This window comes from Heptranchias perlo, unplaced genomic scaffold (genome assembly GCF_035084215.1).
Source record: "Heptranchias perlo isolate sHepPer1 unplaced genomic scaffold, sHepPer1.hap1 HAP1_SCAFFOLD_147, whole genome shotgun sequence".
In the NCBI taxonomy this organism is placed as follows: domain Eukaryota; kingdom Metazoa; phylum Chordata; class Chondrichthyes; order Hexanchiformes; family Hexanchidae; genus Heptranchias; species Heptranchias perlo.
This window is the reverse complement of record NW_027138722.1, coordinates 542,567-570,267: the sequence shown is the minus strand read 5'-3', so window position 1 is coordinate 570,267 and position 27,701 is coordinate 542,567. Positions and strand designations below refer to the sequence as shown.

At 43.6% G+C, this 27,701-nt stretch overlaps 1 non-coding gene across 1 annotated transcript; it reads right to left on the bottom strand.

Annotated features, from left to right (window-relative positions):
• Positions 1-9,462: 9,462 nt before the first annotated feature.
• On the bottom strand, positions 9,463-9,535 carry trnam-cau (transfer RNA methionine (anticodon CAU)). The gene has a single exon. It is a non-coding gene; the product is annotated as a tRNA-Met (tRNA).
• Positions 9,536-27,701: the final 18,166 nt, after the last annotated feature.

Genomic DNA, 27,701 nt, shown 5'->3' with positions numbered 1-27,701 from the left:
TACATTCTGTACAATACAAGGTGGGGTGGACACAGCACATAACTTATATTACATTCTGTACAACACAAGGTGGGTGGACTCAGTCCATATCTTATATTACATTCTGTACAATACAAGGTGGGGTGGACACAGCACATAACTTATATTACATTCTGTACAATACAAGGTGGGTGTACTCAGTACATAACTTATATTACATTCTGTACAATACAAGGTGGGGTGGACACAGCACATATCTTATATTACATTCTGTACAATACAAGGTGGGTGGACTCAGTCCATATCTTATATTACATTCTGTACAATACAAGGTGGGGTGGACACAGCACATATCTTATATTGCATTCTATACAATACAAGGTGGGGTGGACTCAGTACATATCTTGTATTACATTCTGGACAATACAAAGTGGGGTGGACACAGCACATATCTTATATTACATTCTGTACAATACACAGTGGGGTGGACACAGCACATAACTTATATTACATTCTGTACAATACAAGGTGGGGTGGACTCAGACCATATCCTATATTACATTCTGTACAATACAAAGTGGGGTGGACACAGCACATAACTTATATTACATTCTGTACAATACAAGGTGGGGTGGACTCAGTACATATCTTATATCACATTCTGTACAATACAAGGTGGGGTGGACTCAGTACATAACTTATATTACATTCTGTACAATACAAGGTGGGGTGGACTCAGTCCATAACTTATATTACATTCTGTACAATACAAGGTGGGTGGACTCAGTCCATATCTTATATTACATTCTGTACAATACAAGGTGGGGTGGACACAGCACATAACTTATATTACATTCTGTACAATACAAGGTGGGTGGACTCAGTCCATATCTTATATTACATTCTGTACAATACAAGGTGGGGTGGACACAGCACATAACTTATATTACATTCTGTACAATACAAGGTGGGTGGACTCAGTCCATATCTTATATTACATTCTGTACAATACAAGGTGGGGTGGACACAGCACATATCTTATATTACATTCTGTACAATACAAGGTGGGGTGGACTCAGTACATATCTTATATTACATTCTGTACAATACAAGGTGGGGTGGACACAGCACATATCTTATATTACATTCTGTACAATACAAGGTGGGGTGGACTCAGTACATATCTTATATTACATTCTGTACAATACAAGGTGGGGTGGACACAGCACATATCTTATATTACATTCTGTACAATACAAGGTGGGGTGGACTCAGTACATATCTTGTATTACATTCTGTACAATACAAGGTGGGGTGGACTCAGTACATAACTTATATTACATTCTGTACAATACAAGGTGGGGTGGACTCAGTACATAACTTATATTACATTCTGTACAATACAAGGTGGGGTGGACTCAGTCCATATCTTATATTACATTCTGTACAATACAAAGTGGGGTGGACTCAGTACATATCTTATATTACATTCTGTACAATACAATGTGGGGTGGACTCAGTCCATATCTTATATTACATTCTGTACAATACAAGGTGGGGTGGACTCAGTACATGTCTTATATTACATTCTGTACAATACAAGGTTGGGTGGACTCAGTACATATCTTTTATTACATTCTGTACAATACAAGGTGGGGTGGACTCAGTACATAACTTATATTACATTCTGTACAATACAAGGTGGGGTGGACTCAGTCCATATCTTATATTACATTCTGTACAATGCACAGTGGGTTGGACTCAGTACATATCTTATATTACATTCTATACAATACAAAGTGGGGTGGACTCAGTCCATATCTTATATTACATTCTGTACAATGCACAGTGGGTTGGACTCAGTACATATCTTATATTACATTCTGTACAATACAAGGTGGGGTGGACTCAGTACATAACTTATATTACATTCTGTACAATACAAGGTGGTGTGGACTCAGTCCATATCTTATATTACATTCTGTACAATACAAGGTGGGGTGGACTCAGTCCATATCTTATATTACATTCTGTACAATACAAAGTGGGGTGGACTCAGTACATATCTTATATTACATTCTATACAATACAAAGTGGGGTGGACTCAGTCCATATCTTATATTACATTCTGTACAATACAAGGTGGGGTGGACTCAGTACATAACTGATATTACATTCTGTACAATACAAGGTGGGGTGGACTCAGTACATAACTTATCTTACATTCTGTACAATACAAGGTGGGTGGACTCAGTCCATATCTTATATTACATTCTGTACAATACAAGGTGGGGTGGACACAGCACATAACTTATATTACATTCTGTACAATACAAGGTGGGTGGACTCAGTCCATATCTTATATTACATTCTGTACAATACAAGGTGGGGTGGACTCAGTACATAACTTATATTACATTCTGTACAATACAAGGTGGGTGGACTCAGTCCATATCTTATATTACATTCTGTACAATACAAGGTGGGGTGGACACAGCACATAACTTATATTACATTCTGTACAATACAAGGTGGGTGGACTCAGTCCATATCTTATATTACATTCTGTACAATACAAGGTGGGGTGGACACAGCACATATCTTATATTACATTCTGTACAATACAAGGTGGGGTGGACTCAGTACATATCTTATAGAATCATAGAATAGAATCATAGAAGTTACAACATGGAAACAGGCCCTTCGGCCCAACATGTCCATGTCGCCCAGTTTATACCACTAAGCTAGTCCCAATTGCCTGCACTTGGCCCATATCCCTCGATACCCATCTTCCCTATGTAACTGTCCAAATGCTTTTTAAAAGACAAAATTGTACCCGCCTCTACTACTGCCTCTGGCAGCTCGTTCCAGACACTCACCACCCTTTGAGTGAAAAAATTGCCCCTCTGGATCCTTTTGTATCTCTCCCCTCTCACCTTAAATCTGTGCCCCCTCGTTATAGACTCCCCTACCTTTGGGAAAAGATTTTGACTATCGACCTTATCTATGCCCCTCATTATTTTATAGACTTCTATAAGATCACCCCTTAACCTCCTACTCTCCAGGGAATAAAGTCCCAGTCTGTCTAACCTCTCCCTGTAAGTCAAACCATCAAGTCCCGGTCAGCATCCTAGTAAATCTTTTCTGCACTCTTTCTAGTTTAATAATATCCTTTCTATAATAGGGTGACCAGAACTGTACACAGTACTCCAAGTGTGGCCTCACCAATGCCCTGTACAACTTCAACAAGACATCCCAACTCCTGCATTCAATGTTCTGACCAATGAAACCAAGCATGCTGAATGCCTTCTTCACCACCCTATCCACCTGTGACTCCACTTTCAAGGAGCTATGAATCTGTACTCCTAGATCTCTTTGTTCTATAACTCTCCCCAACGCCCTACCATTAACGGAGTAGGTCCTGGCCCGATTCGATCTACCAAAATGCATCACCTCACATTTATCTAAATTAAACTCCATCTGCCATTCATCGGCCCACTGGCCCAATTTATCAAGATCCCGTTGCAATCCTAGATAACCTTCTTCACTGTCCACAATGCCACCAATCTTGGTGTCATCTGCAAACTTACTAACCATGCCTCCTAAATTCTCATCCAAATCATTAATATAAATAACAAATAACAGTGGACCCAGCACCGATCCCTGAGGCACACCGCTGGACACAGGCATCCAGTTTGAAAAACAACCCTCGACAACCACCCTCTGTCTTCTGTCGTCAAGCCAATTTTGTATCCAATTGGCTACCTCACCTTGGATCCCATGAGATTTAACCTTATGTAACAACCTACCATGCGGTACCTTGTCAAATGCTTTGCTGAAGTCCATGTAGACCACGTCTACTGCACAGCCCTCATCTATCTTCTTGGTTACCCCTTCAAAAAACTCAATCAAATTCGTGAGACATGATTTTCCTCTCACAAAACCATGCTGACTGTTCCTAATTAGTCCCTGCCTCTCCAAATGCCTGTAGATTCTGTCCCTCAGAATACCCTCTAACAACTTACCCACTACAGATGTCAGGCTCACTGGTCTGTAGTTCCCAGGCTTTTCCCTGCCGCCCTTCTTAAACAAAGGCACAACATTTGCTACCCTCCAATCTTCAGGCACCTCACCTGTAGCGGTGGATGATTCAAATATCTCTGCTAGGGGACCCGCAATTTCCTCCCTAACCTCCCTTAACGTCCTGGGATACATTTCATCAGGTCCCGGAGATTTATCTACCTTGATGCGCGTTAAGACTTCCACCACCTCCCTCTCTGTAATATGTACACTCCTCAAGACATCACTATTTATTTCCCCAAGTTCCCTAACATCCATGCCTTTCTCAACCGTAAATACCGATGTGAAATATTCATTCAGGATCTCACCCATCTCTTGTGGTTCCGCACATAGATGACCTTGTTGATCCTTAAGAGGCCCTACTCTCTCCCTAGTTACCCTTTTGCCCTTTATGTATTTGTAGAAGCTCTTTGGATTCACCTTTGCCTGATCTGCCAAAGCAATCTCATATCCCCTTTTTGCCCTCCTGATTTCTCTCTTAACTCTACTCCGGCAATCTCTATACTCTTCAAGGGATCCACTTGATCCCAGCTGCCTATGCATGTCATATGCCTCCTTCTTATTTTTGACTAGTGCCTCAATCTCCCGAGTCATCCAAGGTTCCCTACTTCTACCAGCCTTGCCCTTCACTTTATAAGGAATGTGCTTACCCTGAACCCTGGTTAACACACTTTTGAAAGCCTCCCACTTACCAGACGTCCCTTTGCCTGCCAACAGACTCTCCCAATCAACTTCTGAAAGTTCCTGTCTAATACCATCAAAATTGGCCTTTCCCCAATTTAGAATTTTAACTTTTGGGCCAGACCTATCCTTCTCCATAGCTATCTTAAAACTAATGGAATTATGATCACTGGTCCCAAAGTGATCCCTCACTAACACTTCTGTCACCTGCCCTTCCTTATTTCCCAAGAGGAGGTCAAGTTTTGCCCCCTCTCGAGTCGGGCCATCCACATACTGAATGAGAAATTCCTCCTGAATACACTCAACAAATTTCTCTCCATCCAAGCCCCTAATGCTATGGCTGTCCCAGTCAATGTTGGGAAAGTTGAAGTCCCCTACTATTACCACCCTATTTTTCTTGCAGCTGTCTGTAATCTCCTTACATATTTGCTCCTCAATTTCCCGTTGACTATTTGGGGGTCTGTAGTACAATCCTATCAAAGTGATCTCTCCCTTCTTATTTTTCAGTTCTACCCATATGGACTCAGTGGGCGAACCCTCGGATATATCCCCTCTCACGACTGCCGTGATGTTCTCCCTAATCAAGAACGCAACTCCCCCTCCTCTCTTACCTCCTGCTCTATCTTTCCTATAGCATCTGTACCCTGGAACATTGAGCTGCCAGTCCTGCCCCTCCCTTAGCCATGTTTCAGTAATAGCTATAACATCCCAGTCCCATGTACCCATCCATGCCCTGAGTTCATCTGCCTTGCCCATCAGACTTCTTGCATTGAAATAAATGCAGTTTAATCTAGACTTCCCTTGGTCTTTGCCCTGCTTTCTCAGACCATCTGTCCGGTCATGTTCTGTACACTCTTATATTACATTCTGTACAATACAAGGTGGGGTGGACACAGCACATATCTTATATTACATTCTGTACAATACAAGGTGGGGTGGACTCAGTACATATCTTATATTACATTCTGTACAATACAAGGTGGGGTGGACACAGCACATATCTTATATTACATTCTGTACAATACAAGGTGGGGTGGACTCAGTACATATCTTGTATTACATTCTGTACAATACAAGGTGGGGTGGACTCAGCACATAACTTATATTACATTCTGTACAATACAAGGTGGGGTGGACTCAGTACATAACTTATATTACATTCTGTACAATACAAGGTGGGGTGGACTCAGTCCATATCTTATATTACATTCTGTACAATACAAGGTGGGGTGGACTCAGTCCATATCTTATATTACATTTTGTACAATACAAAGTGGGGTGGACTCAGTACATATCTTATATTACATTCTGTACAATACAAAGTGGGGTGGACTCAGTCCATATCTTATATTACATTCTGTACAATACAAGGTGGGGTGGACTCAGTACATATCTTATATTACATTCTGTACAATACAAGGTTGGGTGGACTCAGTACATATCTTGTATTACATTCTGTACAATACAAGGTGGGGTGGACTCAGTACATAACTTATATTACATTCTGTACAATACAAGGTGGGGTGGACTCAGTCCATATCTTATATTACATTCTGTACAATGCACAGTGGGTTGGACTCAGTACATATCTTATATTACATTCTGTACAATACAAGGTGGGGTGGACTCAGTACATAACTTATATTACATTCTGTACAATACAAGGTGGGGTGGACTCAGTCCATATGTTATATTACATTCTGTACAATACAAGGTGGGGTGGACTCAGTCCATATCTTATATTACATTCTGTACAATACAAAGTGGGGTGGACTCAGTACATATCTTATATTACATTCTATACAATACAAAGTGGGGTGGACTCAGTCCATATCTTATATTACATTCTGTACAATACAAGGTGGGGTGGACTCAGTACATAACTTATATTACATTCTGTACAATACAAGGTGGGGTGGACTCAGTACATAACTTATATTACATTCTGTACAATACAAGGTGGGTGGACTCAGTCCATATCTTATATTACATTCTGTACAATACAAGGTGGGGTGGACACAGCACATAACTTATATTACATTCTGTACAATACAAGGTGGGTGGACTCAGTCCATATCTTATATTACATTCTGTACAATACAAGGTGGGGTGGACACAGCACATATCTTATATTACATTCTGTACAATACAAGGTGGGGTGGACTCAGTACATATCTTATATTACATTCTGTACAATACAAGGTGGTGTGGACACAGCACATATCTTATATTACATTGTGTACAATACAAGGTGGGTGGACTCAGTCCATATCTTATATTACATTCTGTACAATACAAGGTGGGGTGGACACAGCACATATCTTATATTACATTCTGTACAATACAAGGTGGGGTGGACTCAGTACATATCTTATGTTACATTCTGTACAATACAAGGTGGGGTGGACTCAGTACATATCTTATATTACATTCTGTACAATACAAGGTGGGGTGGACTCAGTATGTCGGTCTTTTAAGACGTCACCGAGCCCTCTTTCTCCTTCAGGCTGTTGATCATAGAAGTCTCTCTGACCAGTTTTATGCAGTAATGTCCGTTTTGTGACAAAAAACAGTTCGCAGAAACCTTCGAGTCCAGCGGGAAACCATCATAGAACGGGTCTTATTTGTAAACAGAAACGTTATCCATTACTCCACTGGCCGAGGTTGTAAAACTGAAGTAACAGCTCACACTCCCACAGCTCTGAAGAATGAGCAGGTACCGAGTTAGTCTCGGTCATGCCCACCCGATTCACACGGTGAACAATCCCCAAAGACCTTTGCTGCTTCCCTTCGATCGCTCAGGTAGAGTGGAGAACTGTTGTACAATTAACAGATCAAAGTCATCCTCAGGTTGCTTGTTCGAAGTAGCGAACGTGCTTTTGGAGTAATTAGCTCCAGGCCGTTCTCTTAAATTTACAGGCAGCCGACAGCTTAACACGTTGGCGCTGAGGCACAGGAGACCTCTTTTCATTTCTCATAACTTAAAGCTTTCTGTGTCTGCCCAAACACGGCTGCTTTGCTCGAGCATTTGCCTCTGCTCACCAGCAGTGAGTGCCTTTGAGCAACAACACTTCAAACCGCTTTCAGGCAAAAAAAGTCTTCTATCAGTCAGACAGACAGAGAGACATACTGGGTTCTCGCTGCTCCCTCAAGCTCGGCACAGCTGTTCCTATCCTCGTCTGCTTTCCGCAGGCTCGGGTTCTTCTCAGCATCATTCACGATTACAGTGGCTTCCCGTTCTGCTGTCGCTCACTTGTTGATACTCGATAACTCCGATTAGAGCAAAATATTGATTGAATTCAGGGAGGGGCCAACCCAAGGCAAGATTTATCTGCTGGTAGTGGAGCTGCTTGGATGCGAGTGCGAAGCAGCTACTGTGATGGGCAATTTACAAGAAACAACCTCAAATGTGGAATAAAGGGGGCAGTAGCAACATGGATACAGAATTGGCTCAGGTACAGGAAACAGAGAGTAGTGGTGAACGGTTGTTTTTCGGACTGGAAGGAAGTGTACAGTGGTGTTCCCCAGGGACCAGTTCTGGGACCACTGCTTTTCTTGATATATATTAATGACTTGGACTTGGGTGTATAGGGCACAATTTCCAAATTTGCATATGACTCAAAAATGGAAGTGTAGTGAACAGTGAGGTGGATAGTGATCGACTTCAAGAGGATATAGACAGGCTGGTGGCATGGGCGCATACGTGGCAAATGAAAGTTAACGCAGAAAAATGCGAAATCATGCATTTCGGTAGGAAGAACGAGGAGAGGCAATATAAACTACAGGGCACAATTCTAAAAGGGGCACAGGAACAGAGAGATCTGGGGGTATATGTGCACAAATCGTTCAAGGTGGCAGGGCAGGTTGGGAAAGCGGTTAAAAAGCATACGTGATCCAGGGTTTTTTAAATAGACTACAAAAGTATGGAAGTCATGATGAACCTTTATAAAACAATGTTTCGGCCAAAACTGTAGTATTGTGTCCACTTCTGGCCACTGCATTTTAGGAAAGATGTGAAGGTCTCCGAGAGGGTGCTGAAGAGATTTACTAGATTGATTCCATGGATGAGGGGCTCCAGTTACGTGGAGAGGCTGGAGAAGCTGGAGTTGTTCTCCTTGGAACAGAGACTGTTGCGAGGAGACTTGATAGAGGTATTCAAAATCATGAAGGGTCCAGACAGAGTAGATAGAGAGAAACTGTTCCCATTGGTGGAAGGGTCAAGGACCAGAGGAAATAGAATTAAGGTGATTGGCAAAAGAATTAAAGGTGACATGAGGAAAAACTTTTTTACACAGCGAGCAGTTAGGATCTGGAATGCACTGCCCGAGGGGATGATTCAATCGTGGAAAGGAAATCATTTTCAGGGCGACGGGGATGGGACGGGGGAGTGGGACTAGCTGGGTTGCTCGTGCATAGAGCCGGTGCGGACTCGATAGGCCGAATGGCCTCATTCCGTGCTGTAACCTTTCTATGATTCTCGCTGAGCATGTGAGAGATAGCAGGATAGATTGTTGCATTCTCCACACACCTTTTGACTTGGGTCAATTGTCCAGAAAAAAAGTGGCGTCAGTTTTCAGCGAGCCCATGGTCCATGTACTTCTTAAGCTTCACTGCGTGCGATGGCACACAGAGGTCAAGGGGCAGCAAATCTTTTGGTGTGCTGCAGGAAGCAAAAATTCTTGATTTTGGTCTTGAGCAAAGATGGAAAAAAAAGCTTAATTATGCCTTCTCTGAGGATTGAACTCAGGACCTTCAGATTATGAGACTGACGCGCTACCTGCTGCGCTAAGAAGGCACTTGAAACATAACTCTCCAGGCAACACTACCAAGTCGGACAGTTTGCAAGGTGTAAAGTCATGAACGAATTGGCAGTTTGCAAAAACCATCCATCCAGGTGGAAATCGAACCAACAATCTCCTGAATTCTGGTCAGACACGTTATTCATTTCTCCACTGGCCCAGGGTGCGGCAAGCAATTAGGAGCTCACACTCTCACAGCGCTGCGGTATGAGCAGGTATCGAGTCAGTCTCGGTCATTTCCACACGACTCCACGAGTCCGGGAGTGTCAAAAGGCGCACGGTGAACAATCACTAAAGAGAGGGACCTTTGCTGCTTCCCTTCCATAGCTCAGCTGGTAGTGCAGAAAACTTGTAGAGATTGAAACTTGAAAGGCAAATCGCTGGTTTAATTCTGGCTCAAAGTATATTGCCACCAATCCCATGTGTTTTAATTTTGCACACTTATATGTGGGACTTTATCAAAAGCCTTCTGAAAATCCAAATAAAACACATCCACTGGTTCTCCCTTATCTATTCTGCCAGTTACATCCTCAAAAAACTCCAGTAGATTTGTCAAACATGAGTTCCCTTTCATAAATCCATGTTGACTTTGTCTAATCCCGTTGATATTTTCTGAGTGTCCTGTTATCACATCCTTTATAATAGACTCTCACATTTTCCCGAGTACTGATGTTAGGCTAACCGGTGCGTAGTTCCCTGTTTTCTCTCTCCTTCCTTTTTTAAATAGTGGGTTTATATTTGCCACCCTCCAATCTGTAGGAACTGTTCCATAATCTATAGAATTTTGGAAGATGACGACTAATGCATTCATTATTTCCATGACTACCTCTTTCAGTGCTCTGGGATGCAGATTATCAGGCCCTGGGGTTTTATCGGCTTTCAGTCCTATTGATTTCTCCAGCACTATTCGTTTACGAATACTGATTTCCTTTAATTCCTCTTTCTCACTATTCCCTAGCATTTCTGGGAAGTTATTTGTGTCCTCTTCTGTTAAGACAGAACCGAAGTATTTGTTTAATTGTTCTGCCATTTCCTTGTTCCCCATTATAAATCCTCCCGTTTCTGACTGTAATGAACCTACTTTTGTCTTCACTAATCTTTTTCTTTTCACATACTTGTAGAAGCTTTTACAGTCCACTTTTATGTTCCTTGCAAGTTTACTCTCATACTCTATTTTACCCTCTTAATCAATCGCTTGTTGCTTTTTTGTTGAATTCTAAACTGTTCCCAATCTTCAGGCTTGCTACTTTTTCTGGCACTTTATATGACTCCTCTTTGGATCTAATACTATCCTTAATTACTTGTGTTAGCCATGGTTGGGCCACTTACCCATTTGTGTTTTTATGCCAAAAACTGTTGCAATTTATGCATTCGTTCCTAAAATGTTAGCCATTGCCTATCCACCGTCATGCCTTTTCATGAAGTTTCCCAATCTATCATAGCCAACTCACTCCTCATACCTTCGTAGTTTCCTTTGTTTCGATTTAGGACCCTAGTTTCGGATTGGACTACTTCACTTTCCATCTTAATGACGAATTCTATCATGTTATGGTCACTCTTGCCAAGAGGACCCCGCACAACAAGATTATTAATTAACCCCTTCTCATTGCACAATACCCAATCAAGGATAGACTGTTCCCCAGTTGGCTCTTCATCGCACTGGTCTAAAATATCATCTCGTGCACACTCCAGGAATTCATCCTCCACAGTATTATTGGTAATTGGGTTTGGCCAGTCGATATGTAGATTAAAGGCACCCATGATTACATGCATCTCTAATTTCCTGTTTGATGCCGACCCCTATATTACCACTACTGTTTAGAGGCCTATAGACAACTCCCACCAGTGTTTTCTGCCCCTTAGTGCTTCTTAACTCCATCCAGACTAAATCTACAGCGGCCATCTTGAAAAAAATGGCCGCATGTACGGCGGCCGTCATGGACAAAGTTGCGGCAGGTGCGAAGGACATCTTGGACAAAATGGCGGCAAGTACGGTGGCCGTTTTGGTCAAAAAGGCAGTAAGTATGGCAGCCATATTGAACAAAATGTCGGCTAGCACGGCGGCCATCTTGGACAAAATGGCGGCAAGTATGGCGGCCACTTTGGACAAAACGGATGAAAGTAAGGCGGCCATCTTGGACAAAATGGTCGCAAGTACGGCGGCCATCTTGGTAAAAATGGCGGTAAGTACGGCGGCCATATTGGACAAAATGGCGGTAAGCACGACGGCGATCTTGGATAAAATGGAGGTGATTACGGCAGCCACGTTGGACGTAATAGCGGCAAGTACCTCAAGGCTGTTCGACAGGAAGAGGAGGAGGCCATTCAACCCCTCCAGCCTGTTTCACAGATAAAAGAGGCCATTCATCGTAATATAGGAACAGGATATGCCATTCAGCCTCTCGTGCCTGATCCGCCATTTGATAAGATCATGGCTGATCTGTGATCTAACTCCATATACCTGCCTTTGGCCCATATCCCTTAATAACTTTGGTTGACAAAAAGCTATCGATCTCACGTTTAAATTTAGCAATTGAGCTAGTATCAATTGTCGTTTGCAGAAGAGAGTTCCAAACTTCTACCACCCTTTACGTGTGTAGAAATGTTTTCTAATCTCACTCCTGAAAGGTCTGGCTCTAATTTTTATATTGTGCCCCCTACTCCTAGATTCCCCAACCAGCGGAAATAGTTCCCCTTAATATCTTATAAACTTCGATCAGATCACCCCTTAACCTTCCAAACTCTAGAGAATACAACCCACATTGTGTAATGTCTCCTTGTAACTTAATGCTTGAAGCCCGGGTATCATTCTAGTAAACCCACACTGCACTCCCTCCAAGGCCAATATGTCCTTCCGAAGGTGCGGTGCCCAGAACTGCTCACAGTACTCCAGGTGCGGTCTAACCAATGTTTTGTATCGCTGCAGGACAACATCTGCCCCCTTGTACTCTAGTCCTCTAGATATAAAGGCCAGCATTCCATTGGCCTTCTTGATTATTTTATACACCTGTTCATGACACTTCAATGATCTGTGTACCTGAACCGGAAGTCCATTTGGACATCCACTGTTTTTAACTTTTTACCATTTAGAAAGTGCCCTGTTCCATCCTTTTTTGATCCAAAATGGATGACCTCACATTTGTCTACACTGAATTCCATTTGCCACAGTTTTGCCCATTCACCTAATCTATCAATATCGCTTTATAATTTTATGTTATCATCTACACTGCTTACAATGCCACCAATCTTTGTGTCATCGGCAAACTTAGTCGTTAATAAATATTGTAAATAATTGAGGCCCCAAGACAGATCCCTGCGGGACTCCACGAGTCACATCCTGCCAATGTGAGGACCTACCCATTATCCCTACTCTCTGTCGCTTTTCGCTCAGCCAACTTCCGAACCAAGTCCGTACTTTTCCCTCGATTCCATGGGCTTCTATGTTAGCTAACAGTCTCTTATTTGGGACCTTATCAAATGCCTTCTGGAAGTCCATATAATTAACATCCATTGACATTCCCCTGACCACTACTTCAGTCACGGCTTCAAAAAATTGATTCAGATTTGTCAGGCACGATCTACCTTTCACAAATCCATGCTGGCTCTCTCTGATTAACTGAAAATTCTCGAGGTGTTCAGTCACCCTCTCCTTAATTATAGACTCCAGCATTTTCCCCACAACAGATCTTAGGCTAACTGGTTGATAATTCCCAGGTTTCCCTCTCTCTCCTTTCTTAAAAAGCGGAGTGATATGTGCAATTTTCCAATCGAGAGCGACAGTTCCTGATTCTGGAGAACATTCAGCCCCTCAAGGCTGTTACACAGGAAAAGGAGGAGGCCATTCAGCCCTTCTTTCCAGGAACTGGAGGCCAATCAACCTCTCGAGCCTGTCGGATAGCAACAGGAGGAGGCCATTCAGCCCCTCGATACTGTTATACGGGAACTGAAGGCCATTCAGAATCATGGTCCTATTACATTGTGTCCCTCGAGCCTGTTTCACAGGAACTGGACGCCATTCAGCTACTCGAGCCTGTTAAGTGGGAAGAGGAGGCCATTCAGCCCCTCGAGCATGTTATACAGGAACTGAAGGCCAATCAGCCCCTCAAGCCTGTTACATAGCGACAGGCGGAGGCCGTTCAGCAGCTCGAGCCTGTTATACAGGAATTGGACGAAATTCAGCCCCTCGAGCATGTTAGGTTGGAACAGGAGGAGGCCAATCAGTCCCTCGATCCTGTTACATTGGAACAGGTGGAGGCCATTCAGCCCCTCGAGAAAGTTACATAGGAACAGGAATACACCATTCAGCTCCTTGAGCCTGTTCCGCCATTTAATTAGATCTGTATCTTAACTTCATTCAACCGCCTTGGTTCCTAAATCCATAATACTTTTGCCGAACAAAAATGTAGCAATCTATGTTTCAAAATTTCGTATTGACCCCCCGCCTCTATAGACTTTTGTGGGAGGGAGTTCCAGATTCCCACTACCCTTTGTGTGAATAAGTGATTCCTGACATCAACCCTGCACGGCCGACCTCCAATTTCAAGGTTATGCACCATTGTTGTCGATTCCCCACCAGAGGAAATAGTTTTTTTCTCTATCTACCCTATTAGTTCCTTTAATCATCCTAAACACCTCAATTAGATCATCACATAATCTTCTATAGTCAGGGGGATACAAGCCTTGTCTATTCAACCTGTCCTCATAATTTAACCCTTTCAGCTCCGGTATAATTCTGGTGAATCTGCGCTGCAGCCCTTCCAAGGCCAATATATCCTTCCTGAGGTGCAGTGCCCAGAACTGAATGCAGTCCTCCAGATGGGCTCTAACCAGAGCTCTGTACAGCTGGAACATAACTTCCACCCCTTTATATTCCAGCCCTCGAGAAATAAAGGCCGACATTCTATTAGCCTTTTTAATTATTTCTGTAACTGTCCACTAGATTTTAATGATTTCTGTAGTTGGACCCTAAATTTCTCTGCTCCTCCACAGTTCCGAGCTCCTCACCATTTAGAAAACTCTCTGATCTATCTTTCTCAGATCCGAAGTGGATGACCTCACATTTCCCCTCATTGAACTCCATTTGCCACAGTTTTACCCACTCACTTAATCTCTCAATGTCCTGGGAATGTTTGGTTGGAGAATGATTTATATCAGATCGTTATTTAAAAAAAATTAGGATTGATTTTTAATTTGTATGGTTTGAACAAGATCATTGTTCCCCGATCAGTAAAATGTCCTTGTTTTTCAAATCGTGGCGACAGTTCAGAGATAGTTGCCTTTTTGCCGACTTTCATGAAGTGAAATTTTGCTGATTTCAAATCAGCTGTATTTCTAAGCTTGAAAAAGCAGCTCCTCTGTTAGGTGAGGCTTCACTCCCAATTTATCAGCGTTTACGCTTGTCCTGATATCAATGTAACATTTGAAGGGCTCCAGGTAATGAACAGTGAAACCCCTTCAGATTATCTCAGCCCACTCGTTCTATCCAGTGCCTAATAGTGCCTGCTCTTCAGAGGGTGAAAGATTCACATTACACTAGATCTTGTTTTAGACTTGAACTGCCAAACAAATTGATGAAACAGTAAGAGAACAAACAAATAGTAGCAGCAAGACAACAGTTTTACTGTAAAGCTCAACGAGATCCTGACTGGAAAAGAAAATAATAAATAATTCACAAATACTGTACGAAACTGTGAGCGAACTTTCGAACATCCTGGTTTCTTTGTTGTCATTTTTTCACTAACTATGGAAACTGACGACTTGATGAACATTCTCAGAGATTCCAAACAGACTCACCAGTTTGAAAAAGACAGGCTGACAAATAGTTTCAAAACAGTGACTGGGAGCCAGTCATTTTAAGCAATGGTCTGTTTAATTCAACTGAAGCTTCCAATCAGAACTGGAGGAGAAGAAATGACCCCGGAGGTTTGTATCTGAATCAAATGTTTGACTTTGTGAGGTCAGGCTGCCTTTAAGAGGTGCAGCCTGCCTTTAAGAGGTGCTGGCCACATACGCAATATCGTGGCCCCCTGCTGGTGAGAAGCCGCTCAACAGCGCTGCTCGCAGGAATCAAGGAAATCACCAGGCAGCACCAATCTCACGGACTGTCTGCATCTCAATGACCGGGTGCAGGTTAATGACGTGGGGGTTAATCGACCCCCGCGCCCGGATTCTGGGGGTTATCGAATTTAACCCCGTACATATCTGTATATATATTTTACATAGAATACAGCACGGCACAGCAACAGGCCATTCAGCCCATCTGGGTAAAGAAGTTCCCCTGAATTTCTTATTTGACAACAACTTCTGGAGTAGAAAATATAATACAATATATAATCAAATATTATATGTATGTATATTTAACATCGAATATTTTTCTTTAATCTGAAACAATAACCGGACTTGTAACAGTAACATAACAGGAGAGCGCTGCGGGACTCTGCCCAGTTTAGTAAGACAGCAGAAGGGGTAAGAGTACATTATGATTTATTACAGAATCCCAGCAGCTCACTGGGAAAGTTACACTTGGTACAGATGGAGGAATAAAAATGTGCAAAGTGATTTTACACTTTAATTTGGGGCAGTGCCTTTTTATCTCCAAAAGGTTAAAATTTATATTTAAATAATGGGCTCTTTCTCCTCAAGAAACATCAGGCACAAACCATGGCTTTATGAACAAAACAATCATTTATTATTCTTAATGCACTAGAAAATTTTACATTTGAATTTAATCAACATCTTGGGATTATACCCGATTTAGAATTGCTTTAACACCAATGAAACTACACATTCTGAATTCCGAAAATGCATAACCGTTTGGAAATCCAATATCTATCTTCGACTAAGCTGATAACGAAAGTTATATCCTTATGGTTGACTCAAGCTTGCCTGGAAGATTCCAGGCGTTTTGATGGATCCTGTTGTAGTGTCGCCTGCCTTACTCTGGCATCCAGGTCATCTGCTTCACAGGCAACCTGTAAACCAGCATCGAGGCATCAAGCTGGGAGGTTGCGAGCAGTCATGAAGATTCCAGGTGAGGTGGTGCTGCCAGGAAGCGAAATGTGAGTTTGGAGCAGCAGTGGTGGATCTGCGTCTCTCCCCACTCAACTTCTGCCCAGCTTCTTTGTAACATAGAACCACACCTCTGGGGCGTTAGCTTATCAAAAATAGTTTCCTACAAATACAACCCATGATTGATTGACACTTCACTTGTTTTCTCTCAGTGTCCACAACGTAACCAAGTCAAGCCGACAGGAGTTCAAACCATCTCCAGCCCTCCTGGAATCGTTATTATTGCTATGATGATCTATCCTCTGCTGTGTGATCTTTCACAACGTGTCGTTAAACAGTCCTTCTAACAGCCCTTTCTCCTTTTAATCGTCCTTTTCCTTCAGACATGCTGAAGCCGATTTAATCTCAGGCTTTCGTTTATCAGATGATTTTATTTTACGACACAGAGCAGCTGGGAAACTCCTGCAGTAAGTAATGGTCAGGGTCAGGTAGACAAGGCTGGGTGACTTTGTTGTGCAGCCTCCCGGCATCACCTCTCTCTTTGTTTCTCTCTGTGGATCTACTTTTCCCTTTTCCTTCTTTCTATCTGTCTCTTCCTCCTTCCCTTTCCATCTGTCTTTATATCATTCTGTTTGCTTCTCACTCTCTCCAGCACTGCTTCTGTCTACTTCTTTCTCTCTGTTTCGATTTGAATTCTTGAACTCTTCTTTGCATCTGTTTCTGTATTTCATTCCATCTCTCTCAGTCTCTGTTTTAATATTTGTATTTCTCCCCCTCTCTCCTGTTTTCCATTTTCTCCCTGCTTTCTGTTCCTCCTTTTCTCTTTCTCTTTGTCGTTTTATGTCTGACACTCTCTTGCTCTGAATCTTGCTCAGTCTCTAGTTATTTTGAATTGATTTCTTCTGTCTATTAACCTCTCCTCTCCTTTGTAATTATTTGGCAGTGTCTCTCTCTCATTATATATAGAGAAAGAAAGTATAAATATATATATATATATATATATACTTTCTTTCTCTCTTTATTTTTCTCTTTTGTCTTAATAACTTACTCTTTATTTCTCTCCGTCTCTGAATAACTCTGTCTCTGCCTCTCTTTATTTCTGCACTTTTCTAATTGGTACATTTATGTTGTCCTTGTGTTCTCTCTCTGTCTGTCCTTCTCTCTGTCTCTCGTCTCTCTCCCTCTGCCCTGCCTCTCTATCTATCTGTTTATTTCCCTTTCTCTGCCCTCTCTGTCTCTCATTCTCTCTGTGTCTCTCTCTCCCTGCCTCTCTCTTTGTCTTTCTCCTGGTCTCTCTCTCTGTCTCTCTCTCGGTCAATCTATGTGCCACTCTCTCTGTCTCTCTCTCTCTCTGTCATTCTCTTTCCCTCGCTTCCCTCTCTCTATATCTCCCTCTCTGTCTCTCTGCCTCTCCTTCTTTCTCTCCCTCTCTCTCTCCCACCCTCTCTCACCCTTTCCCTCTCTCTTCCCCTTTGTCTTTCTTTCTCTGTCTCTCTTTCTCTGTCTCTCTCCAAATCTCTCTTTGTCTCTGACTCTCCCTCTCTCATTTTCTCTGTCTCCCTCTCTCTGTCTCTGTCTCTCTCCAATTGCCTCTCCCTTTCTCTCCCTCTTTCTCGCTCCCTCACTCCTTCTTTCTCACTCTCTCTCTGTCTCCCGTTCTCCACCTCCCCTCTCTCTCTCTCTGTCCCTCTCTCTGTCTCCCCTCTCTCTCTCTCTCCCTCCCTTCCTCTCTCCCTCTCTCTCAACATTTATGTGAAGTACACACATCCTGATCAGGTCCACAGAAGTGACTTTGATTTCGAGCTTTGCCCATTTTGTCTTGCGGTCAGTTATTTAAAGTCCAGCTGAGCTCTTTAGTGCCGCCATTTAGATCCACAATTCACGTGTTGTCTGCAAAGCAAATCCTGCCTCAATAGGTGAGATTATCAATAAAATATAATCTCAGAATCAGATTTAAGATCATTTCAGGGCTCTGTGCTGCTAATATAAAATGTACTTTCCGTCCCCCGGGAAGTGCAGGGGATGGAGTATGAAATGGGATTTAGTTCCAGTGCTTGAAACCCTTCAGCTCTTTCTATGATTTCACTAATTTAACAATTAGATTGAGTGGGTATTTCACCGCGTTCTTCAGCTCCTCTCTGAATTTAGTCTGGGTCAGGACATAAATACACGTGTTTGTACAGCAACTGAGAAGCTGCAGCATCTTTGATGTTTGATCTGTGAGAAAAACAGGGTCAGAGTAGGAGTAATAAAACGCAATGTCTGCAATTCGCACATAAATGATAAATACAACATATGTCAGCCACAACAGTATAAAACTGCCCGATATACTGAAGAGTAAAATGATGGATTTCTTTCGGTTCTCCATCTCTGGGTCCTTGTGATTCTCTCCATTACTGCGGCCCCGTAATCCGCTGCGGACTCGACTGGACATTATAATACACCTGACAGTCAGAACATTGAGCAGTAAGATCAGACAGAACGGGATAAAAGGTGTTAAAATTAGGTCAAACATGTCAAATGCGGCCCATGCGGGGGAAGAACGGAAGCTCAGTATAGTCTCACAACCCCAGGGAACATTATTAATTGTATATTCAGGTTGAAATGTAAAGTACCAGGGGATATTCACCAAACAGCCCAGCACAGTCACTGTTCCCAGAACCACAGCCGCCGTTCTCTTGGTGCAATATTTAGTTTTCAGCTTCTCACAACAAATGGCCACAAATCGATCAAAGGTGAAAGCGACTGTGAGCCAAACAGAAACCACGAAGGCTGCACCACTCAAGAACATAATAGAACTACACACAGGAGTAAAGAGCAGGAATGGCCATGGGCGATACATTGCATTAATCCACACCAGTATCACACGAATGATAACGACCATGAGATCGGCCACTGCCATTCCCACGAGGTAGCGACTGATACATTTGGAGAGACCGCACTTTCCTCGGGACAGGATCACAATCGCCACCAAGTTAACTGTAAGAGAGAGAAAAGGAAGCAGAGAAATTACTGATCAGACCTGGAGTCAAAGCAGCTGTTTGAGAGGATTTGGGGTGAAATTTCCAGCTTTGTTCCTGCATCGAAGGGTGGAAAGTGATTGATTGACCTGGGCAGCACTTTCGGGCAGAGAGATGTTTTTAAACACAATGATCAATAATGAATTGGGAGATGGATACAGAAAGTGAATAAAGTGGAAGGGCTGAGTGAGGGCGCAGTGCCGGTATGGAAGGTAGAATGGGTTTTAAACACCGCTAATCCAGCGGATTAAAGCCGGATTTGGGCTCCAGACGGACGAGGAAAGAGAGCGGAGGGTCAGGAAGGTGAGGGGCCAGGGGGAGGTGCAGCTGGTTTGTTGCTCTGGGTTAAGAGAGCCGACAGGGGCTGGCACTAAACGGGAAAGGCAGCTGGAGACCGAGCTAGTGAGTGAGATTGGAGGGAGACAAGGAAAAGGATATGGAGGAACTGGAAGGGAGTCAGGAGCAGCTGGTTTGGGAAAGTAGATAAACTGACGCTAGGGATGAGGAGACAGAGGATTCAATGCAGTGAGAGGAGAGGCTGGGATTCAGAGGGAGAGACTGCAGCAGAGTGTGAGAGGAAATCTAATCTATCGGTCCCACTAACACAATGCAACTAATATATTCAACTGTTCATTTCTGTGGTTACTGGTGTCAGGAAACCTGTGTGGGTATAAAATATGTTCAATAAATGTACTTTGTACATTCAATTAAAATTAAATTTATACATATTAATTAAATCAACCTCGTTGTTATTGAATTCAGCCGAGCTTTAACGTACAGTATCCGAATAATTCATTATGATCAAGACATTTCGAATTCTATTCTTTAAGCAAATTCTAAATATGTTGAGTTGGAAGACAAGGAACATTCACAAAAACAGACTGAGGACCTGACAGGGATATAAACATGAGGAGCGAGTCCCACAATAAAAACTCACCCAATCTGACCACATCATAATAACACATTCAAATCACATTTTCTACATTTAATTTTACTGGAAGTTTTAGCAGTTCATTCTGATGCATTATTCACATTACAGCCTCTCGCTTTCCATTTCGGTCGCTCTCTCTATCACTCACTCTAATCACTTTCTCAAGTCACATTTTCTGTGTTTAATTGTACTGGAAGTTTCAGCAGTTCATTCTGATGAATTATTCACACCACAGCCTCTCGCTTTCCGTCTCAGTCGCCCTCTCTTTCACTCACTCTACTCTCTTTCTCAAGTCCATTTACATATCCGATTAAATCCTGTAACCCTGTGCCTGCATTCTGTTCACCAGTCCCGTGTCCACCGATCCTATTCTCAGTCAATTTGTTAAATAGTGAAGCCTCTGTGGAATAGTTTAATGTTTCTACAGATCATCTAATTCTCCACCTGTTCACCTACACTGTTCACTTCATTTGCAAATCATGGAATGAACAGAATCGAATGCCTCTTCCAGACAGATCTCTCAATAATTGGGATTCCTTTTCCTGCAATTATAAAGTAAAGAGATAGATGGCGGGACTTTTCAATTAACAAGACGCCAACATCAGACTTATCATCTGCAGATGAATAGAAGAGCTCCTGATTCCAGCAGACACAGTGCACACGACAAACATACGAATTAAGAGAAGGATTAAACCATTCGGCACCTCGAGCCTGCTCTGCCATTTGATAAGATCATGGCTGATCTGATTGAGACCTCAACCCTACTTTCCCATTTACCCACTATAACCTTTGACTCCCTTGTTAATCAGGAATCGATCTAACTCAGCATTAAAAATATTCAATCATCCTGCCTCCAGCGCTTTCTGGGGAAAGGAGTTCCACAGACTCACGACCCTCTCGCAGAAAAAAATTCTCCTCACCTCTGTCTTAAATGGGAGACCCTTATTTTTAAACTGTGGTCCCTAGTTCTAGTCTCTCCCACAAGGGGAAACATTCTCTCAGCATCTACCCCTTCTAGCCCCCTAAGAACCTTAAATGTTTCAATTTGGCGAACTCTCATTCCACTAAACTCCAGTGTATACAGACCCAACTTGTCCAACCTTTCCTCATCAGATCACCCCCTCATTCCAGGAATCAGTCGAATGAACCTTCTCTGAGCGCCTCTAAAGCAATTATGTCCTTTCTTAAATAAGGAAACCAAAACTGCACACAGTATTCTAGAAGTGGTCTGACCAATGCCCTGTACAACTGTAGCAAAACTCCTCTACTTTTATTTTCCATTCCCCTTGCAATAAATGACAACATTCCATTTGCCTTCCAAATCACTTGCTGTACCTGCATACTAACTTTTTGTGATTCATGTACTAGGACACCCAGATCTCTCTGTACCTCAGTGTTCTGCAGTCTCTCTCCATTTAAATAATATACTGCTCTTCTATTCCTCCTGCCAAAGTGGACAAGTTCACATTTTCCCACATTATACTCCATCTGCCAAATATTTTGCCCACTCACTTAACCTACCTATATCCCTTTGCAGACACCTTACTCCTCTTCACAACTTACTTTACTACCTTCATTTGTGTCATCAGCAAATTTCGCAACCATACATTCGGACCCTTCATCCAAGTCATTAATACAACATAATATCAAAACATTTAATTTTACAGTGAAGTCCAGTGACAGTCAGTGAATTCATCCACAGTGAAGCAGAGAAGGAGATGTGAAAGAGTCAGCAGAAAACTCAGTTCAGTTGCCAGACATCTGAAGCGGCGTCAGATACATAGATAATGAAATGATATTTGATGACAGTGATCACCAATAAATACATTGAAATCCCAGATAAACTGAAGCATGTTATTGGGGAGGGGGATACTGCGTTGCCTCCTTGTAAACACTGAGACCTTGAGCTGTCTCATTATTAAACACTGAAAACACATTGATGAAAGTATATTGCAGGGCAGGTTAGTTCCAAAACAAGAAATTGTTATCAACTCCTGATGGTCTGATACCAGTTCTTAGCCCAGACACCTGATTCCAATACATTCAGTACAGAGAATAATCCAGTAACAATGTCAATGTTGGATATGCAAAGTTCATACAGATATAATGCAGCTCCTACAAGACCGAAAGAGCAGAGACTTAACACATTCCATCATTCAACCAATAGAACAGAACAAGTGACTGTGTAAAACATACAGGGAGAAAAAACAATTTTACAAATACAGCAGCAGAGTTAACACTGATTTACACCATTAACAGATGAGATAACGGCTTACCCGGAACACCAATGGCTGCAAGAACAGGATAATAAATGCGTATTGTCTGAATCATTACTGGATATTCCATTTCTGTGAGAAGCACTGACTTCTGTTACCCTCGAAACCGCAGTTCTGGCAGGCACTCTGAGCTGATCCATTCCAACAAGCCCTGATTTATACAGGGGATAAGTCTCCACTGACACGGTTTTACCCCTGACCATTGATATTAGTTACAGTCAGTTTAACAAACACATTACATCAGCAGCTTTGACTCCGATGTAAATAATGCGGTGAATGAAACACAAACATCGCGAAGTCCAGGTTATTATCTTAATCAGATCTCTCTCAGGAATAAAGGTTAAATCTGTTCTCATACAGGACTGATCCAATAATAATGATCAGGTCCATTTACAGTTTTTATATAATTGTATTGACCATGTTCACTCCTGGTGATTCATTTATTAATGTTACCGATTTCTCCGCAGTGTACACTGAATCCAGGGACACAAGCAGACCCGTTTCATTCTGATCCTGCAGTTTCCCAGTTAAAATATGAATTGTGAGTCTCTGACACGAGGACAGTCAAAGGGCAGTTTGAGGATTGCAGCCTAGAAATGCCTGTGGGTGTTATTAGGGGACGGACACTGAACGTGTCCCATTGACATTCCTCTCTCCGCTATTTTACTGCAGATGTTTACCCGTTTATTCTGCATTGGTTCACGGCTCCAGTAAAATTGGTCCCGTGCAACACTGAGCTCAGCTCATGACGCGATCCGACCTCCATCACAAAGGCCCCGTGATTCCCTCATCCGCCTTCATTCCTTCCTCAGCCCATTGCCATTGAAACCCTCATCAATGCCTCTGTCCCCTCCAGACTCCATTCCTCCAATACACTCCTGACCGGCCATCCAGCCTCCACCTTCCATAAACGTGAGCTCGTCCAAAACTGTGCAGTCCGTGTCCAACCAGCACCAGGTCCTGCTCGGCCTCACTGACCCTCACTGGCTCCCAGTTCCATATCACTTAAATTTAAAATTCTCATCCATGGGTTTAAAACCCCCCTGGCCCACCCCACCCCATCTTCACACACACAGCAAAACTACCAATGATCTCCTCATTCATCGGTACGGAACTATTTTGGTGGGACTACCCTCGCTTGGTTCCACTCACCCATCTGAACAGAGCCAGGTGAAGCTTCTCTTCCCACCCTATCACCGTTATCTCTGATGTTTCTAAAGGTTCAATCCTTGGCTCCCTCCCCTTCCTCATTTGCATGCTGCCCTTTGGTGACGCAGTCTGCAGACATGGACCAGCTTTCAAATGGACGCCGACAAAACGATGGCCTCTCTTGACCCTTCGTGCAGGAACAGAGAGATCTGGGGTTATATGTGCACAAATCGTTGAAGTTGACAGGGCAAGTTGAGAAAGCGGTTAAACAAGCATAGAGGATCCTGGTCTTTATAAATGGAGGCAAACAGCACAAAAGCAAGGATGTCATGATGAACCTTTATGAAATACTGGTTCGGCCACAACTGGAGTATTGTGTCTAGTTCTGGGCCCCGCACTTTTGGAAAAATGTGAAGGCCTGAGAGAAGGTGCAAACCAGATTTACCAGAATGATTCCCGTGATGAGACACTTTAGTTACGTGGATAGACTGGAGAAGCTGGGGTTGTTCTCCTTGGAACAGAGAAGGTTGCAATGAGATTTGATAGAGGTGTTCAAAATCATTAAGGGTCGAGATAGAGCGTAGAAAGAGAGAAATTGTTCCCATTGTCGGAACGGTCAAGAATCAGATGACATCAATTTAAGGAGATTGGCAAAAGAACCAAAGATGACACGAGTCAAAACTTTTTTACACAGCGAGTGGTTAGGATCTGGAATGCACTGCCAGATGGGGTGGTGGAGGCAGATTCAATTATGGCCTTCAAAAGGGAACTGGATAAGTACTTGAAATGAAAATAAATTGCAGGACAACGGGGATATGGATTGCTCTTGCATAGAGCCGGCACGGAGTCGATGCGCCGAATGGCCTCCTTCTGTGGAGTAACCTTTCTATGATTCTATGACTCCAATGTCTTTGTGTTTGTCAGACCCACATTCTGTTTTAGACGAGACACAATTTCCTCCATTTAAAAATTGGGAAGTCCGAGCGAAGGATTCCATCCCACCCCTGGCTTTTTGATTGGTGAGTCGCTCACCACTCCGGTCCTCCAATTCTGGCAACTTGTACATCCACAATCCATTTGTCCTACCTTTGACAGCCGTGCCTTCAGCCATATCCACGCTCCACTGTGGTCTCCGTAAGCCCCTCCATTGCCCTCTCCCCATTTCAGGTGCAAGCCGTGGCTCAATGGTCGGACTCTCACCTCTCAGTCAGAAATTTGTGAGTTCAAGTCCCACTCCAGAGACCTGGACACATAATCCAGGCTGACACTGCAGTGCAGTACTGAGTGAGAACAGTGCTGTGGGATGGTCAGTACTGAAGGAGCAGTGCTGTCGGATTGTCACTACTGAGGGAGCACTGTGCTGTCGGATGGTCAGTACTGAGGGAACACTGTGCTGTCGGATGGTCAGTACTGAGGGAGCACAGTGCTGTTGGATGATCAGTACTGAGGGAGCACTGTGCTGTCGGATGGTCAGTACTGAGGGAGCACAGTGCTGTTGGATGATCAGTACTGAGGGAGCACTGTGCTGTTGGATGATCAGTACTGTGGGAGCACAGTGCTGTTGGATGATCAGTACTGAGGGAGCACAGAGCTGTCGGATGGTCAGTACTGAGGGAGCACAGAGCTGTTGGATGATCAGTACTGAGGGAGCACAGTGCTGTTGGATGATCAGTACTGTGGGAGCACAGTGCTGTTGGATGATCAGTACTGAGGGAGCACAGAGCTGTCGAATGGTCAGTACTGAGGGAGCACAGTGCAGTCGAATGGTCAGTAATGAGGGAGCACTGTGTTATCGGATGGTCATAAGAACTTAATGAATAAGGAGCAGGAGGAGGCCATACGGCCCCTCGAGCATGCTCCGCCATTCTATCAGATCATGGCAGATTTACGACCTCAACTCCACTTTCCCGGCCTATCCACATATCCCTTGATTCCTTTAGAGTCTAAATGTTCATCGATCTCAGCCTTGAATATATTCAACGATTCAGCATCCACAATCGTCTGGAGGAGAGAATACCAACGATTTATAATCCCCTTAGTGAAGCAATTCCTCCTCATCTCAGTCCGAAATCGCCCACTAGTTATCCTGAGACTATGACCCCAAGTTCTAGACTCTCCAGCCAAGGGAAACAGCCTCTCAGCACTTACACTGTCAAAGCTCTCGAAGAATGTTATAAGTTTCAATGAGATCACCTCCAATTTTTCTAAACTAGAGAATGAGGGCCGATTCTTCTCAATCGCTCCTCATATGACCACCCTCTCAACCCAGGAATCAATCCAGTTAACATTCGTGGCACCGCCTCTAAGGCAAGTATTTCCTTCCTTAGATATGAAGACCAAAACTGTACACAGTGCTCCAGGCGAGGTCTCAACAAATCCCTGCACAATTGTAGCAAAACTTCCTTACCCTTGTACTGCAACCCCCTTGCAATAAATGCCGTCATACCAATTGCCTTCCTAATTGCTTGCTGCACCTGCATGTTAACTTTCCGTTTTGTGGGCAAGTTCCCACAAATCTCTCTGAACACCAACCTTTAATAGTTTCTCACCGTTTAAAACATATTCTGTTATTCTATTCTTCATACCAAATGAATAACCTCACATTTCCCCACATTATACTCCAACTGCCACTTTCTTGCCCACTCACTTAACCTGTCTATATCCCTTTGCACACTCTTTATATCCTCTGAGCTTAATTTCCAACTTAGCTTTGTGTCATCAGCAATCTTGGATACACTGGTCAGTACTGAGGGAGCACAGTACTGTCGGACGGTCACTACTGAAGGATTGCAGTGCTGTCGGAGGGTCACTACTGAAGGATTGCAGTGCTGTCGGAGGGTCAGTACTGAGGGATTGCAGTGCAGTCGGACGGTCACTACTGAAGGATTGCAGTGCTGTCGGAGGGTCAGTACTGAGGGAGCACAGTGCTGTCGGACGGTCTCTACTGAAGGAGCACAGTGCTGCTGGAGGGTCATCACTGAGGGAGCACAGTGCTGTCGGACGGTCACGACTGACGGAGCATAGTACAGTCGGAGGATCACTACTGAAGGTGCACAGTGCTGTCGGAGAGTCACTACTGAGGGAGCACAGTACTCTCAGTGAGTCACCACTGAGGGAGCACAGTACTGTCGGAGGTTCAGTACTGAGGGTGCACAGTGCTGTCGAAGTGTCACTACTGAAGGTGCACAGTACTGTCGGAGGTTCACTACTGAGGGAGCACAGTGCTGTCGGAGGGTCACTACTGAGGGAGCATAGTGCTGTCAGAGGGTCACTACTGAGGGAGCACAGCACTGTCGGAGGGTCACTACTGAGGGTGCACAGTGCTGTCGGAGGGTCACTACTGAGGGAGCACAGCATTGTCGGTGGGTCACTACTGAGGTTGCACAGTGCTGTCGGAGGGTCACTACTGAGGGAGCACAGCACTGTCGGTGGGTCACTACTCAGGGAGTGCAGTGCTGTCGGAGGGTCACGACTGATGGAGCACAGTACTGTCGGAGGGTCACTACTGAGCGAGCGCAGTGCTGTCAGAGGGTCACGACTGAGGGAGCGCAGTGCTGTCAGAGGGTCACGACTGAGGGAGCGCAGTGCTGTCAGAGGGTCACGACTGAGGGAGTGCAGTGCTGTCGGAGTGTCAGTACTGAGGGAGCACAGTAATGTTGGAGAATCAGTAGTGAGGGAGCGCAGTGCTGTAGAAGGGTCAGTACTGAGGGAGCACAGTAATGTTGGAGAATCAGCAGTGCGGGAGCGCAGTGCTGTAGAAGGATCAGTACTGAGGGAG